This window comes from Lemur catta, chromosome 2, assembly GCF_020740605.2.
Source record: "Lemur catta isolate mLemCat1 chromosome 2, mLemCat1.pri, whole genome shotgun sequence".
In the NCBI taxonomy this organism is placed as follows: Eukaryota; Metazoa; Chordata; class Mammalia; order Primates; family Lemuridae; genus Lemur; species Lemur catta.
In genome coordinates, this window is record NC_059129.1 from 39,859,518 (window position 1) to 39,876,358 (window position 16,841).

Consider the following 16,841-nt stretch of genomic DNA (forward strand, 5'->3'; position numbering starts at 1 on the left):
CTAACACTATCCTAGAGCTGATGCTAACCCTAACCCTAACACTATCCTAGGCCTGATAATAACCCTAACCCTAACCCTAACACTATCCTAGCGCTGATGCTAACCATAACCATAACACTATCCTAGGGCTGATGCTAACCCTAACCCTAATCCTAACACTATCCTAGGGCTGATGCTAACCATAACCCTACCCCTAACACTATCCTAGGGCTGATGCTCACCCTAACCCTATCCCTCACACTATCCTAGGGCTGATGCTAACCCTAACCCTACCCCTAACACTATCCTAGGGCTGATGCTAACCCTAACCCTATCACTATCCTAGGCCTGATGATAACCCTAACCCTAACCCTAACACTATCCTAGGGCTGATGCTAAACCTAACCCTAACACTATCCTAGGGCTGATGCTTACCCTAACCCTAACCCTAACACTATCCTAGGGCTGATGCTAACCCTAACCCTAACACTATCCTAGGGCTGATGATTTTCCTAACCATAACCCTAACACTATCCTAGTTCTGATGCTAATCCTAACGCTAACACTATCCTAGGGCTGATGCTAACCCTAACCCTAACTCTAACACTATCCTAGGGCTAATGCTAACCCTAACACTAACACTATCCTAGGCCTCATGATAACCCTAACCCTAACCCTAACACGATCCTAGGGCTGATGCTAACCCTAACCATAACACTATCCTAGGGCTGATGCTAACCCTAACCCTAACACTATCCTAGGGCTGATGATTTTCCTAACCATAACCCTAACACTATCCTAGTTCTGATGCTAATCCTAACGCTAACACTATCCTAGGGCTGATGCTAACCCTAACCCTAACTCTAACACTATCCTAGGGCTAATGCTAACCCTAACACTAACACTATCCTAGGCCTCATGATAACCCTAACCCTAACCCTAACACGATCCTAGGGCTGATGCTAACCCTAACCATAACACTATCCTAGGGCTGATGCTAACCCTAACGCTAACCCTAACACTATCCTAGAGCTGATTCTAACCCTAACCCTAACACTATCCTAGGCCTGATGATAACCCTAACCCTAACCCTAACACTATCCTAGGGCTGATTCTAACCCTAACCCTAACGCTAACACTATCCTAGGGCTGATGCTAACCCTAACACTAACACTATCCTAGGCCTGATGATAACCCTAACCCTAACCCTAACACTATCCTAGGGCTGATGCTAACCCTAACACTAACACTATCCTAGGGCTGATGCTAACCCCAACCCTAACCCTAACACTATCGTAGGGGTGATGCCAACCCTAACCATAACACTATCCTAGGGCTGATGCTAACCCCAACCCTAACCCTAACACTATCGTAGGGGTGATGCCAACCCTAACCATAACACTATCCTAGGCCTGATGATAACCCTACCCCTAACCCTAACACTATCCTAGGGCTGATGCTAACCCTAACCCTAACCCTAACACTATCCTAGGGGTGATGCTAACCCTAACCCTAACACTATCCTAGGCCTGATGATAACCCTAACCCTAACCCTAACACTATCCTAGGGCTGATGCTAACCCTAACCCTAACCCTAACACTATCCTAGGGCTGATGCTCACACTAACCCTAACCCTAACACTATCCAAGGGCCAATGCTAACCCTAACCCTAACCCTAACACTCTCCTAGGGCTGATGCTAACCCTAAACCTAACACTATCCTAGGGCTGATGCTAACCCTAACCCTATACCTAACACTATCCTAGGGCTGATGCTAACCCTAACCCTAACACTATCCTAGGCCTGATGATAACCCTAACCCTAACCCTAACACTATCCTAGGCCTGATACTAACCCTAACCCTAACCCTATCCTAGGGCTGATGCTATCCCTAACCCTAACCGTAACACTATCCTTGGGCTGATGCTAACCATAACCCTAACCCTAACCCTAACACTATCCTAGGGCTGATGCTTACCCGAACCCTAACCCTAACACTATCCTAGGGCTGATGCTAACCCTAACCCTAAAACTATCCTAGGGCTGATGCTAACCCTAACCCTAACCCTAACACTATCCTAGGGCTGATGCTAACCCTAACACTAACACTATCCTAGGCCTGATGATAACCCTAACCCTAAACCTAACACTATCCTAGGGCTGATGCTAACCCTAACCCTAACACTATCCTAGGCCTGATGCTAACCCTAACCCTAACACTATCCTAGGGCTGAGGCTAACCCTAACCCTAACACTATCCTAGGGCTGATGCTAACCCTAACCCTAACACTATCGTAGGGCTGATGCGAACCCTAACCCTAACCCTAACCCTAACCCTAACCCTAACACTATCCTAGGCCTGATGCTAACCCTATCCCTAACACCAACACTATCCTAGGGCTGATGCTGATCCTAACCCTAACCCTAACAGTATCCAAGGGCTGATGCTAACCCTAACCCTAACACTATCCTAGGGCTGATGCTAACCCTAACCCTAACGCTAACACTAACCTAGGGCTGATGCTAACCCTAACACTAACCCTAACACTATCCTAGGGCTGATGCTAACCCTAACCCTAACACTATCCTAGGGCTGATGCTAACCCTAACCATAATCCTAACACTCTCCTAGGGCTGAGGCTAACCCTAACCCTAACACTATCCTAGGGCTGATGCTAACCCTAACCCTAACCCTAACACTATCCTAGGGCTGATGCTAACCCTAACCCTAACACTATCCTAGGCTTGATGCTAACCCTAACCCTAACACTATCCTAGGGCTGAGGCTAACCCTAACCCTAATACTATCCTAGGGCTGAGGCTAACCCTAACCCTAACACTATCCTAGCGCTGATGCTAACCCTAAACCTAACACTATCGTAGGGCTGATGCGAACCCTAACCCTAACCCTAACCCTAACGCTAACCCTAACCCTAACCCTAACACTATCCTAGGGCTGATGCTAACCCTAACCCTAACACTAACACTATCCTAGGCCTGATGCTAACCTTAACCCTAACACTATCCTAGGGCTGATGCTAACCCTAACACTAACCCTAACACTATCCTAGGGCTGATGGTAACCCTAACCCTAACCCTAACACTATCCTAGGGCTGAGGCTAACCCTAACCCTAACACTATGCTAGGGCTGATGCTAACCCTAACGCTAACCCTAACACTATCCTAGGGCTGATGTTAACCCTAACCCTAACACTATCCTAGGGCTGATGCTAACCCTAACCCTAACACTATCCTAGGGCTGATGCTAACCCTAACCCTAACACTATTCTAGGCCTGATGGTAACCCTAACCCTAACCCTAACACTATCCTAGGGCTGATGCTAACCCCAACCCTAACACTATCCTAGGGCTGATGCTAACCCTAACCCTAACCCTAACACTATCCTAGGGCTGATGCTAACCCTAACCCTAACACTATCCTAGGCCTGATGCTAACCCTAACCCTAACCCTAACACTATCCTAGGGCTGATGCTAACCCTAACCCTAACACTATCCTAGGGCTGATGCTAACCATAACCCTAACCATAACACTATCCTAGGGCTCATGCTAACCCTAACCCTAACACTATCCTTGGGCGGATGCTAACCCTAACCCTAACCCTAACACTATAATAGTGTTGATGCTAACCCTAACCCTGACACTATCGTAGGCCCGATGATAACCCTAACCCTAACCCTAACACTATCCAAGGGCTGATGCTAACCCTAACCGTAACACTATCCTAGGCCTGATGCTAACCGTAACCTTAACCATAACACTATCCTAGGGCTGATGCTAACCATAACCCTATCCTAGGGCTGATGCGAACCCTAACCCTAACACTATCCTAGGCCTGATGATAACCCTAACCCTAACCCTAACACCATCCTAGGGCTGATGCTAACCCTAACCGTAACAATAACACTATCCTAGGTCTGATGCTAACCCTAAAACTAACACTATCCTAGGGCTTATGCTAACCCTAACACTAACCCTAACACTATCCTAGGCCTGATGCTAACCCCAACCCTAACACTATCCTATGGCTGATGCTTACCCTAAACCTAACCCTAACATTATCCTCGGGCTGATGCTAACCCTAACACTAACACTATCCTAGGACTGATGCTAACCCTAACCCTAACTCTAACACTATCCTAGGGCTGATGGTAACCCTAACACTAACACTCTCCTAGGCCTGATGATAACCCTAACCCTAACCCTAACACTATCCTAGGGCTGATGCTAACCCTAAGCCTAACACTATCCTAGGGCTGATGCTAACCCTAACCCTAACCCTAACATTATCCTAGGGCTGATGCTAACCATAACCCTACCCCTAACACTATCCTAGTGCTGATGCTCACCCTATCAATAACCCTAACACTATCCTAGGGCTGATGCTAACCCTAACCCTAACCCTAACACTATCCTAGGGCTGATGCTAACCCTAACACAAACACTCTCCTAGGCCTGATGATAACCCTAACCCTAACCCTAACACTACCTAGGGCTGATACTAACCCTAACCCTAACACTATCCTAGGGCTGATGCTAACCCTAACCCTAACCCTAACAGTATCCTAAGGCTGATGCTAACCCTAACCATAACACTATCCTAGGGTTGATGCTAACACTAACCTCAACCCTAACACTATCCTAGAGCTGATGCTAACCCTAACCCTAACACTATCCTAGGCCTGATAATAACCCTAACCCTAACCCTAACACTATCCTAGCGCTGATGCTAACCCTAACCATAACACTATCCTAGGGCTGATGCTAACCCTAACCCTAATCCTAACACTATCCTAGGGCTGATGCTAACCATAACCCTACCCCTAACACTATGCTAGGGCTGATGCTCACCCTAACCCTATCCCTAACACTATCCTAGTGCTGATGCTAACCCTAACCCTACCCCTAACACTATCCTAGGGCTGATGCTAACCCTAACCCTATCACTATCCTAGGCCTGATGATAACCCTAACCCTAACCCTAACACTATCCTAGGGCTGATGCTAAACCTAACCCTAACACTATCCTAGGGCTGATGCTTACCCTAACCCTAACCCTAACACTATCCTAGGGCTGATGCTAACCCTAACCCTAACACTATCCTAGGGCTGATGCTTTTCCTAACCATAACCCTAACACTATCCTAGTTCTGATGCTAACCCTAACGCTAACACTATCCTAGGGCTGATGCTAACCCTAACCCTAACTCTAACACTATCCTAGGGCTAATGCTAACCCTAACACAAACACTATCCTAGGCCTCATGATAACCCTAACCCTAACCCTAACACGATCCTAGGGCTGATGCTAACCCTAACCCTAACACTATCCTAGGGCTGATGCTAACCCTAACCCTAACCCTAACACTATCCTAGGGGTGATGCTAACCCTAACCATAACACTATCCTAGGGCTGATGCTAACCCTAACGCTAACCCTAACATTATCCTAGAGCTGATTCTAACCCTAACCCTAACACTATCCTAGGCCTGATGATAACCCTAACCCTAACCCTAACACTATCCTAGGGCTGATGCTAACCCTAACCCTAACGCTAACACTATCCTAGGGCTGATGCTAACCCTAACACTAACACTATCCTAGGCCTGATGATAACCCTAACCCTAACCCTAACACTATCCTAGGGCTGATGCTAACCCTAACACTAACACTATCCTAGGGCTGATGCTAACCCCGACCCTAACCCTAACACTATCGTAGGGGTGATGCCAACCCTAACCATAACACTATCCTAGGGCTGATGCTAACCCTAACCCTAACACTAACACTATCCTAGAGCTGATTCTAACCCTAACCCTAACACTATCCTAGGCCTGATGATAACCCTAACCCTAACCCTAACACTATCCTAGGGCTGATGCTAACCCTAACCCTAACCCTAACACTATCCTAGGGGTGATGCTAACCCTAACCCTAACACTATCCTAGGCCTGATGATAACCCTAACCCTAACCCTAACACTATCCTAGGGCTGATGCTAACCCTAACCCTAACCCTAACACTATCCTAGGGCTGATGCTAACCCTAACCCTAACCCTAACACTATCCTAGGGCTGATGCTCACACTAACCCTAACCCTAACACTATCCTAGGGCCAATGCTAACCCTAACCCTAACCCTAACACTCTCCTAGGGCTGATGCTAACCCTAAACCTAACACTATCCTAGGGCTGATGCTAACCCTAACCCTATACCTAACACTATCCTAGGGCTGATGCTAACCCTAACAATAACACTATCCTAGGCCTGATGATAACCCTAACCCTAACCCTAACACTATCCTAGGCCTGATGCTAACCCTAACCCTAACCCTATCCTAGGGCTGATGCTATCCCTAACACTAACCGTAACACTATCCTTGGGCTGATGCTAACCATAACCCTAACCCTAACCCTAACACTATCCTAGGGCTGATGGTTACCCGAACCCTAACCCTAACACTATCCTAGGGCTGATGCTAACCCTAACCCTAAAACTATCCTAGGGCTGATGCTAACCCTAACCCTAACCCTAACACTCTCCTAGGGATGATGCTAACCCTAACACTAACACTATCCTAGGCCTGATGATAACCCTAACCCTAAACCTAACACTATCCTAGGGCTGATGCTAACCATAACCCTAACACTATCCTAGGCCTGATGCTAACCCTAACCCTAACACTATCCTAGGGCTGAGGCTAACCCTAACCCTAACACTATCCTAGGGCTGATGCTAACCCTAACCCTAACACTATCGTAGGGCTGATGCGAACCCTAACCCTAACCCTAACCCTAACCCTAACCCTAACACTATCCTAGGCCTGATGCTAACCCTATCCCTAACACTAACACTATCCTAGGGCTGATGCTCATCCTAACCCTAACCCTAACAGTATCCTAGGGCTGATGCTAACCCTAACCCTAACACTATCCTAGGCCTGATGCTAACCCTAACACTAACACTATCCTAGGGCTGAGGCTAACCCTAACACTAACCCTAACACTATCCTAGGGCTGATGCTAACCCTAACCCTAACACTATCCTAGGGCTGATGCTAACCCTAACCATAATCCTAACACTCTCCTAGGGCTGAGGCTAACCCTAACCCTAACACTATCCTAGGGCTGATGCTAACCCTAACCCTAACCCTAACACTATCCTAGGGCTGATGCTAACCCTAACCCTAACACTATCCTAGGCCTGATGCTAACCCTAACCCTAACACTATCCTAGGGCTTAGGCTAACCCTAACCCTAATACTATCCTAGGGCTGAGGCTAACCGTAACCCTAACACTATCCTAGCGCTGATGCTAACCCTAAACCTAACACTATCGTAGGGCTGATGCGAACCCTAACCCTAACCCTAACCCTAACCCTAACCCTAACCCTAACACTATCCTAGGGCTGATGCTAACCCTAACCCTAACACTAACACTATCCTAGGCCTGATGCTAATCCTAACCCTAACACTATCCTAGGGCTGATGCTAACCCTAACCCTAACCCTAACACTATCCTAGGGCTGATGCTCACCCTAACCCTATCCCTCACACTATCCTAGGGCTGATGCTAACCCTAACCCTACCCCTAACACTATCCTAGGGCTGATGCTAACCCTAACCCTGTCACTATCCTAGGCCTGATGATAACCCTAACCCTAACCCTAACACTATCCTAGGGCTGATGCTAAACCTAACCCTAACACTATCCTAGGGCTGATGCTTACCCTAACCCTAACCCTAACACTATCCTAGGGCTGATGCTAACCCTAACCCTAACACTATCCTAGGGCTGATGATTTTCCTAACCATAACCCTAACACTATCCTAGTTCTGATGCTAATCCTAACGCTAACACTATCCTAGGGCTGATGCTAACCCTAACCCTAACTCTAACACTATCCTAGGGCTAATGCTAACCCTAACACTAACACTATCCTAGGCCTCATGATAACCCTAACCCTAACCCTAACACGATCCTAGGGCTGATGCTAACCCTAACCATAACACTATCCTAGGGCTGATGCTAACCCTAACCCTAACACTATCCTAGGGCTGATGATTTTCCTAACCATAACCCTAACACTATCCTAGTTCTGATGCTAATCCTAACGCTAACACTATCCTAGGGCTGATGCTAACCCTAACCCTAACTCTAACACTATCCTAGGGCTAATGCTAACCCTAACACTAACACTATCCTAGGCCTCATGATAACCCTAACCCTAACCCTAACACGATCCTAGGGCTGATGCTAACCCTAACCATAACACTATCCTAGGGCTGATGCTAACCCTAACGCTAACCCTAACACTATCCTAGAGCTGATTCTAACCCTAACCCTAACACTATCCTAGGCCTGATGATAACCCTAACCCTAACCCTAACACTATCCTAGGGCTGATTCTAACCCTAACCCTAACGCTAACACTATCCTAGGGCTGATGCTAACCCTAACACTAACACTATCCTAGGCCTGATGATAACCCTAACCCTAACCCTAACACTATCCTAGGGCTGATGCTAACCCTAACACTAACACTATCCTAGGGCTGATGCTAACCCCAACCCTAACCCTAACACTATCGTAGGGGTGATGCCAACCCTAACCATAACACTATCCTAGGGCTGATGCTAACCCTAACCCTAACACTAACACTATCCTAGAGCTGATTCTAACCCTAATCCTAACACTATCCTAGGCCTGATGATAACCCTACCCCTAACCCTAACACTATCCTAGGGCTGATGCTAACCCTAACCATAACCCTAACACTATCCTAGGGGTGATGCTAACCCTAACCCTAACACTATCCTAGGCCTGATGATAACCCTAACCCTAACCCTAACACTATCCTAGGGCTGATGCTAACCCTAACCCTAACCCTAACACTATCCTAGGGCTGATGCTCACACTAACCCTAACCCTAACACTATCCAAGGGCCAATGCTAACCCTAACCCTAACCCTAACACTCTCCTAGGGCTGATGCTAACCCTAAACCTAACACTATCCTAGGGCTGATGCTAACCCTAACCCTATACCTAACACTATCCTAGGGCTGATGCTAACCCTAACCCTAACACTATCCTAGGCCTGATGATAACCCTAACCCTAACCCTAACACTATCCTAGGCCTGATACTAACCCTAACCCTAACCCTATCCTAGGGCTGATGCTATCCCTAACCCTAACCGTAACACTATCCTTGGGCTGATGCTAACCATAACCCTAACCCTAACCCTAACACTATCCTAGGGCTGATGCTTACCCGAACCCTAACCCTAACACTATCCTAGGGCTGATGCTAACCCTAACCCTAAAACTATCCTAGGGCTGATGCTAACCCTAACCCTAACCCTAACACTATCCTAGGGCTGATGCTAACCCTAACACTAACACTATCCTAGGCCTGATGATAACCCTAACCCTAAACCTAACACTATCCTAGGGCTGATGCTAACCCTAACCCTAACACTATCCTAGGCCTGATGCTAACCCTAACCCTAACACTATCCTAGGGCTGAGGCTAACCCTAACCCTAACACTATCCTAGGGCTGATGCTAACCCTAACCCTAACACTATCGTAGGGCTGATGCGAACCCTAACCCTAACCCTAACCCTAACCCTAACACTATCCTAGGCCTGATGCTAACCCTATCCCTAACACCAACACTATCCTAGGGCTGATGCTGATCCTAACCCTAACCCTAACAGTATCCAAGGGCTGATGCTAACCCTAACCCTAACACTATCCTAGGGCTGATGCTAACCCTAACCCTAACCCTAACACTAACCTAGGGCTGATGCTAACCCTAACACTAACCCTAACACTATCCTAGGGCTGATGCTAACCCTAACCCTAACACTATCCTAGGGCTGATGCTAACCCTAACCATAATCCTAACACTCTCCTAGGGCTGAGGCTAACCCTAACCCTAACACTATCCTAGGGCTGATGCTAACCCTAACCCTAACCCTAACACTATCCTAGGGCTGATGCTAACCCTAACCCTAACACTATCCTAGGCTTAATGCTAACCCTAACCCTAACACTATCCTAGGGCTGAGGCTAACCCTAACCCTAATACTATCCTAGGGCTGAGGCTAACCCTAACCCTAACACTATCCTAGCGCTGATGCTAACCCTAAACCTAACACTATCGTAGGGCTGATGCGAACCCTAACCCTAACCCTAACCCTAACGCTAACCCTAACCCTAACCCTAACACTATCCTAGGGCTGATGCTAACCCTAACCCTAACACTATCACTATCCTAGGCCTGATGCTAACCTTAACCCTAACACTATCCTAGGGCTGATGCTAACCCTAACACTAACCCTAACACTATCCTAGGGCTGATGGTAACCCTAACCCTAACCCTAACACTATCCTAGGGCTGAGGCTAACCCTAACCCTAACACTATGCTAGGGCTGATGCTAACCCTAACGCTAACCCTAACACTATCCTAGGGCTGATGTTAACCCTAACCCTAACACTATCCTAGGGCTGATGCTAACCCTAACCCTAACACTATCCTAGGGCTGATGCTAACCCTAACCCTAACACTATTCTAGGCCTGATGGTAACCCTAACCCTAACCCTAACACTATCCTAGGGCTGATGCTAACCCCAACCCTAACACTATCCTAGGGCTGATGCTAACCCTAACCCTAACCCTAACACTATCCTAGGGCTGATGCTAACCCTAACCCTAACACTATCCTAGGCCTGATGCTAACCCTAACCCTAACCCTAACACTATCCTAGGGCTGATGCTAACCCTAACCCTAACACTATCCTAGGGCTGATGCTAACCATAACCCTAACCATAACACTATCCTAGGGCTCATGCTAACCCTAACCCTAACACTATCCTTGGGCGGATGCTAACCCTAACCCTAACCCTAACACTATAATAGTGTTGATGCTAACCCTAACCCTGACACTATCGTAGGCCCGATGATAACCCTAACCCTAACCCTAACACTATCCAAGGGCTGATGCTAACCCTAACCGTAACACTATCCTAGGCCTGATGCTAACCGTAACCTTAACCATAACACTATCCTAGGGCTGATGCTAACCCTAACCCTATCCTAGGGCTGATGCGAACCCTAACCCTAACACTATCCTAGGCCTGATGATAACCCTAACCCTAACCCTAACACCATCCTAGGGCTGATGCTAACCCTAACCGTAACAATAACACTATCCTAGGTCTGATGCTAACCCTAAAACTAACACTATCCTAGGGCTTATGCTAACCCTAACACTAACCCTAACACTATCCTAGGCCTGATGCTAACCCCAACCCTAACACTATCCTATGGCTGATGCTTACCCTAAACCTAACCCTAACATTATCCTCGGGCTGATGCTAACCCTAACACTAACACTATCCTAGGACTGATGCTAACCCTAACCCTAACTCTAACACTATCCTAGGGCTGATGGTAACCCTAACACTAACACTCTCCTAGGCCTGATGATAACCCTAACCCTAACCCTAACACTATCCCAGGGCTGATGCTAACCCTAAGCCTAACACTATCCTAGGGCTGATGCTAACCCTAACCCTAACCCTAACATTATCCTAGGGCTGATGCTAACCATAACCCTACCCCTAACACTATCCTAGTGCTGATGCTCACCCTATCAATAACCCTAACACTATCCTAGGGCTGATGCTAACCCTAAGCCTAACCCTAACACTATCCTAGGGCTGATGCTAACCCTAACACAAACACTCTCCTAGGCCTGATGATAACCCTAACCCTAACCCTAACACTACCTAGGGCTGATACTAACCCTAACCCTAACACTATCCTAGGGCTGATGCTAACCCTAACCCTAACCCTAACAGTATCCTAAGGCTGATGCTAACCCTAACCATAACACTATCCTAGGGTTGATGCTAACACTAACCTCAACCCTAACACTATCCTAGAGCTGATGCTAACCCTAACCCTAACACTATCCTAGCCCTGATAATAACCCTAACCCTAACCCTAACACTATCCTAGCGCTAATGCTAACCCTAACCATAACACTATCCTAGGGCTGATGCTAACCCTAACCCTAATCCTAACACTATCCTAGGGCTGATGCTAACCATAACCCTACCCCTAACACTATGCTAGGGCTGATGCTCACCCTAACCCTATCCCTAACACTATCCTAGTGCTGATGCTAACCCTAACCCTACCCCTAACACTATCCTAGGGCTGATGCTAACCCTAACCCTATCACTATCCTAGGCCTGATGATAACCCTAACCCTAACCCTAACACTATCCTAGGGCTGATGCTAAACCTAACCCTAACACTATCCTAGGGCTGATGCTTACCCTAACCCTAACCCTAACACTATCCTAGGGCTGATGCTAACCCTAACCCTAACACTATCCTAGGGCTGATGCTTTTCCTAACCATAACCCTAACACTATCCTAGTTCTGATGCTAACCCTAACGCTAACACTATCCTAGGGCTGATGCTAACCCTAACCCTAACTCTAACACTATCCTAGGGCTAATGCTAACCCTAACACAAACACTATCCTAGGCCTCATGATAACCCTAACCCTAACCCTAACACGATCCTAGGGCTGATCCTAACCCTAACCCTAACACTATCCTAGGGCTGATGCTAACCCTAACCCTAACCCTAACACTATCCTAGGGGTGATGCTAACCCTAACCATAACACTATCCTAGGGCTGATGCTAACCCTAACGCTAACCCTAACATTATCCTAGAGCTGATTCTAACCCTAACCCTAACACTATCCTAGGCCTGATGATAACCCTAACCCTAACCCTAACACTATCCTAGGGCTGATGCTAACCCTAACCCTAACGCTAACACTATCCTAGGGCTGATGCTAACCCTAACACTAACACTATCCTAGGCATGATGATAACCCTAACCCTAACCCTAACACTATCCTAGGGCTGATGCTAACCCTAACACTAACACTATCCTAGGGCTGATGCTAACCCCGACCCTAACCCTAACACTATCGTAGGGGTGATGCCAACCCTAACCATAACACTATCCTAGGGCTGATGCTAACCCTAACCCTAACACTAACACTATCCTAGAGCTGATTCTAACCCTAACCCTAACACTATCCTAGGCCTGATGATAACCCTAACCCTAACCCTAACACTATCCTAGGGCTGATGCTAACCTTAACCCTAACCCTAACACTATCCTAGGGGTGATGCTAACCCTAACCCTAACACTATCCTAGGCCTGATGATAACCCTAACCCTAACCCTAACACTATCCTAGGGCTGATGCTAACCCTAACCCTGACCCTAACACTATCCTAGGGCTGATGCTAACCCTAACCCTAACCCTAACACTATCCTAGGGCTGATGCTCACACTAACCCTAACCCTAACACTATCCTAGGGCCAATGCTAACCCTAACCCTAACCCTAACACTCTCCTAGGGCTGATGCTAACCCTAAACCTAACACTATCCTAGGGCTGATGCTAACCCTAACCCTATACCTAACACTATCCTAGGGCTGATGCTAACCCTAACAATAACACTATCCTAGGCCTGATGATAACCCTAACCCTAACCCTAACACTATCCTAGGCCTGATGCTAACCCTAACCCTAACCCTATCCTAGGGCTGATGCTATCCCTAACACTAACCGTAACACTATCCTTGGGCTGATGCTAACCATAACCCTAACCCTAACCCTAACACTATCCTAGGGCTGATGGTTACCCGAACCCTAACCCTAACACTATCCTAGGGCTGATGCTAACCCTAACCCTAAAACTATCCTAGGGCTGATGCTAACCCTAACCCTAACCCTAACACTCTCCTAGGGATGATGCTAACCCTAACACTAACACTATCCTAGGCCTGATGATAACCCTAACCCTAAACCTAACACTATCCTAGGGCTGATGCTAACCATAACCCTAACACTATCCTAGGCCTGATGCTAACCCTAACCCTAACACTATCCTAGGGCTGAGGCTAACCCTAACCCTAACACTATCCTAGGGCTGATGCTAACCCTAACCCTAACACTATCGTAGGGCTGATGCGAACCCTAACCCTAACCCTAACCCTAACCCTAACCCTAACACTATCCTAGGCCTGATGCTAACCCTATCCCTAACACTAACACTATCCTAGGGCTGATGCTCATCCTAACCCTAACCCTAACAGTATCCTAGGGCTGATGCTAACCCTAACCCTAACACTATCCTAGGCCTGATGCTAACCCTAACACTAACACTATCCTAGGGCTGAGGCTAACCCTAACACTAACCCTAACACTATCCTAGGGCTGATGCTAACCCTAACCCTAACACTATCCTAGGGCTGATGCTAACCCTAACCATAATCCTAACACTCTCCTAGGGCTGAGGCTAACCCTAACCCTAACACTATCCTAGGGCTGATGCTAACCCTAACCCTAACCCTAACACTATCCTAGGGCTGATGCTAACCCTAACCCTAACACTATCCTAGGCCTGATGCTAACCCTAACCCTAACACTATCCTAGGGCTTAGGCTAACCCTACCCTAATACTATCCTAGGGCTGAGGCTAACCCTAACCCTAACACTATCCTAGCGCTGATGCTAACCCTAAACCTAACACTATCGTAGGGCTGATGCGAACCCTAACCCTAACCCTAACAATAACCCTAACCCTAACCCTAACACTATCCTAGGGCTGATGCTAACCCTAACCCTAACACTAACACTATCCTAGGCCTGATGCTAATCCTAACCCTAACACTATCCTAGGGCTGATGCTAACCCTAACCCTAACCCTAACACTATCCTAGGGCTGATGGTAACCCTAACCCTAACCCTAACACTATCCTAGGGCTGAGGCTAACCCTAACCCTAACACTATCCAAGGGCTGATGCTAACCCTAACGCTAACCCTAACACTATCCTAGGGCTGATGTTAACCCTAACCCTAACACTATCCTAGGGCTGATGCTAACCCTAACAATAACACTATCCTAGGGCTGATGCCAACCCTAACCCTAACACTATTCTAGGCCTGATGGTAACCCTAACCCTAACCCTAACACTATCCTAGGGCTGATGCTAACCCTAACCCTAACACTATCCTAGGGCTGATGCTAACCCTAACCCTAACCCTAACACTATCCTAGGGCTGAGGCTAACCCTAACCCTAACACTATCCTAGCGCTGATGCTAACCCTAAACCTAACACTATCGTAGGGCTGATGCGAACCCTAACCCTAACCCTAACCCTAACGCTAACCCTAACCCTAACCCTAACACTATCCTAGGGCTGATGCTAACCCTAACCCTAACACTAACACTATCCTAGGCCTGATGCTAACCTTAACCCTAACACTATCCTAGGGCTGATGCTAACCCTAACACTAACCCTAACACTATCCTAGGGCTGATGGTAACCCTAACCCTAACCCTAACACTATCCTAGGGCTGAGGCTAACCCTAACCCTAACACTATGCTAGGGCTGATGCTAACCCTAACGCTAACCCTAACACTATCCTACGGCTGATGTTAACCCTAACCCTAACACTATCCTAGGGCTGATGCTAACCCTAACCCTAACACTATCCTAGGGCTGATGCTAACCCTAACCCTAACACTATTCTAGGCCTGATGGTAACCCTAACCCTAACCCTAACACTATCCTAGGGCTGATGCTAACCCTAACCCTAACACTATCCTAGGGCTGATGCTAACCCTAACCCTAACCCTAACACTATCCTAGGGCTGATGCTAACCCTAACCCTAACACTATCCTAGGCCTGATGCTAACCCTAACCCTAACCCTAACACTATCCTAGGGCTGATGCTAATCCTAACCCTAACACTATCCTAGGGCTGATGCTAACCATAACCCTAACCATAACACTATCCTAGGGCTCATGCTAACCCTAACCCTAACACTATCCTTGGGCGGATGCTAACCCTAACCCTAACCCTAACACTATAATAGTGTTGATGCTAACCCTAACCCTGACACTATCGTGGGCCCGATGATAACCCTAACCCTAACCCTAACACTATCCAAGGGCTGATGCTAACCCTAACCGTAACACTATCCTAGGCCTGATGCTAACCGTAACCTTAACCATAACACTATCCTAGGGCTGATGCTAACCCTATCCCTATCCTAGGGCTGATGCGAACCCTAACCCTAACACTATCCTAGGCCTGATGATAACCCTAACCCTAACCCTAACACCATCCTAGGGCTGATGCTAACCCTAACCGTAACAATAACACTATCCTAGGTCTGATGCTAACCCTAAAACTAACACTATCCTAGGGCTTATGCTAACCCTAACACTAACCCTAACACTATCCTAGGCCTGATGCTAACCCCAACCCTAACACTATCCTATGGCTGATGCTTACCCTAAACCTAACCCTAACATTATCCTCGGGCTGATGCTAACCCTAAGACTAACACTATCCTAGGACTGATGCTAACCCTAACCCTAACTCTAACACTATCCTAGGGCTGATGGTAACCCTAACACTAACACTCTCCTAGGCCTGATGATAACCCTAACCCTAACCCTAACACTATCCTAGGGCTGATGCTAACCCTAAGCCTAACACTATCCTAGGGCTGATGCTAACCCTAACCCTAACCCTAACATTATCCTAGGGCTGATGCTAACCATAACCCTACCCCTAACACTATCCTAGTGCTGATCCTCACCCTATCAATAACCCTAACACTATCCTAGGGCTGATGCTAAACCTAACCCTAACCCTAACACTATCCTAGGGCTGATGCTAACCCTAACACAAACACTCTCCTAGGCCTGATG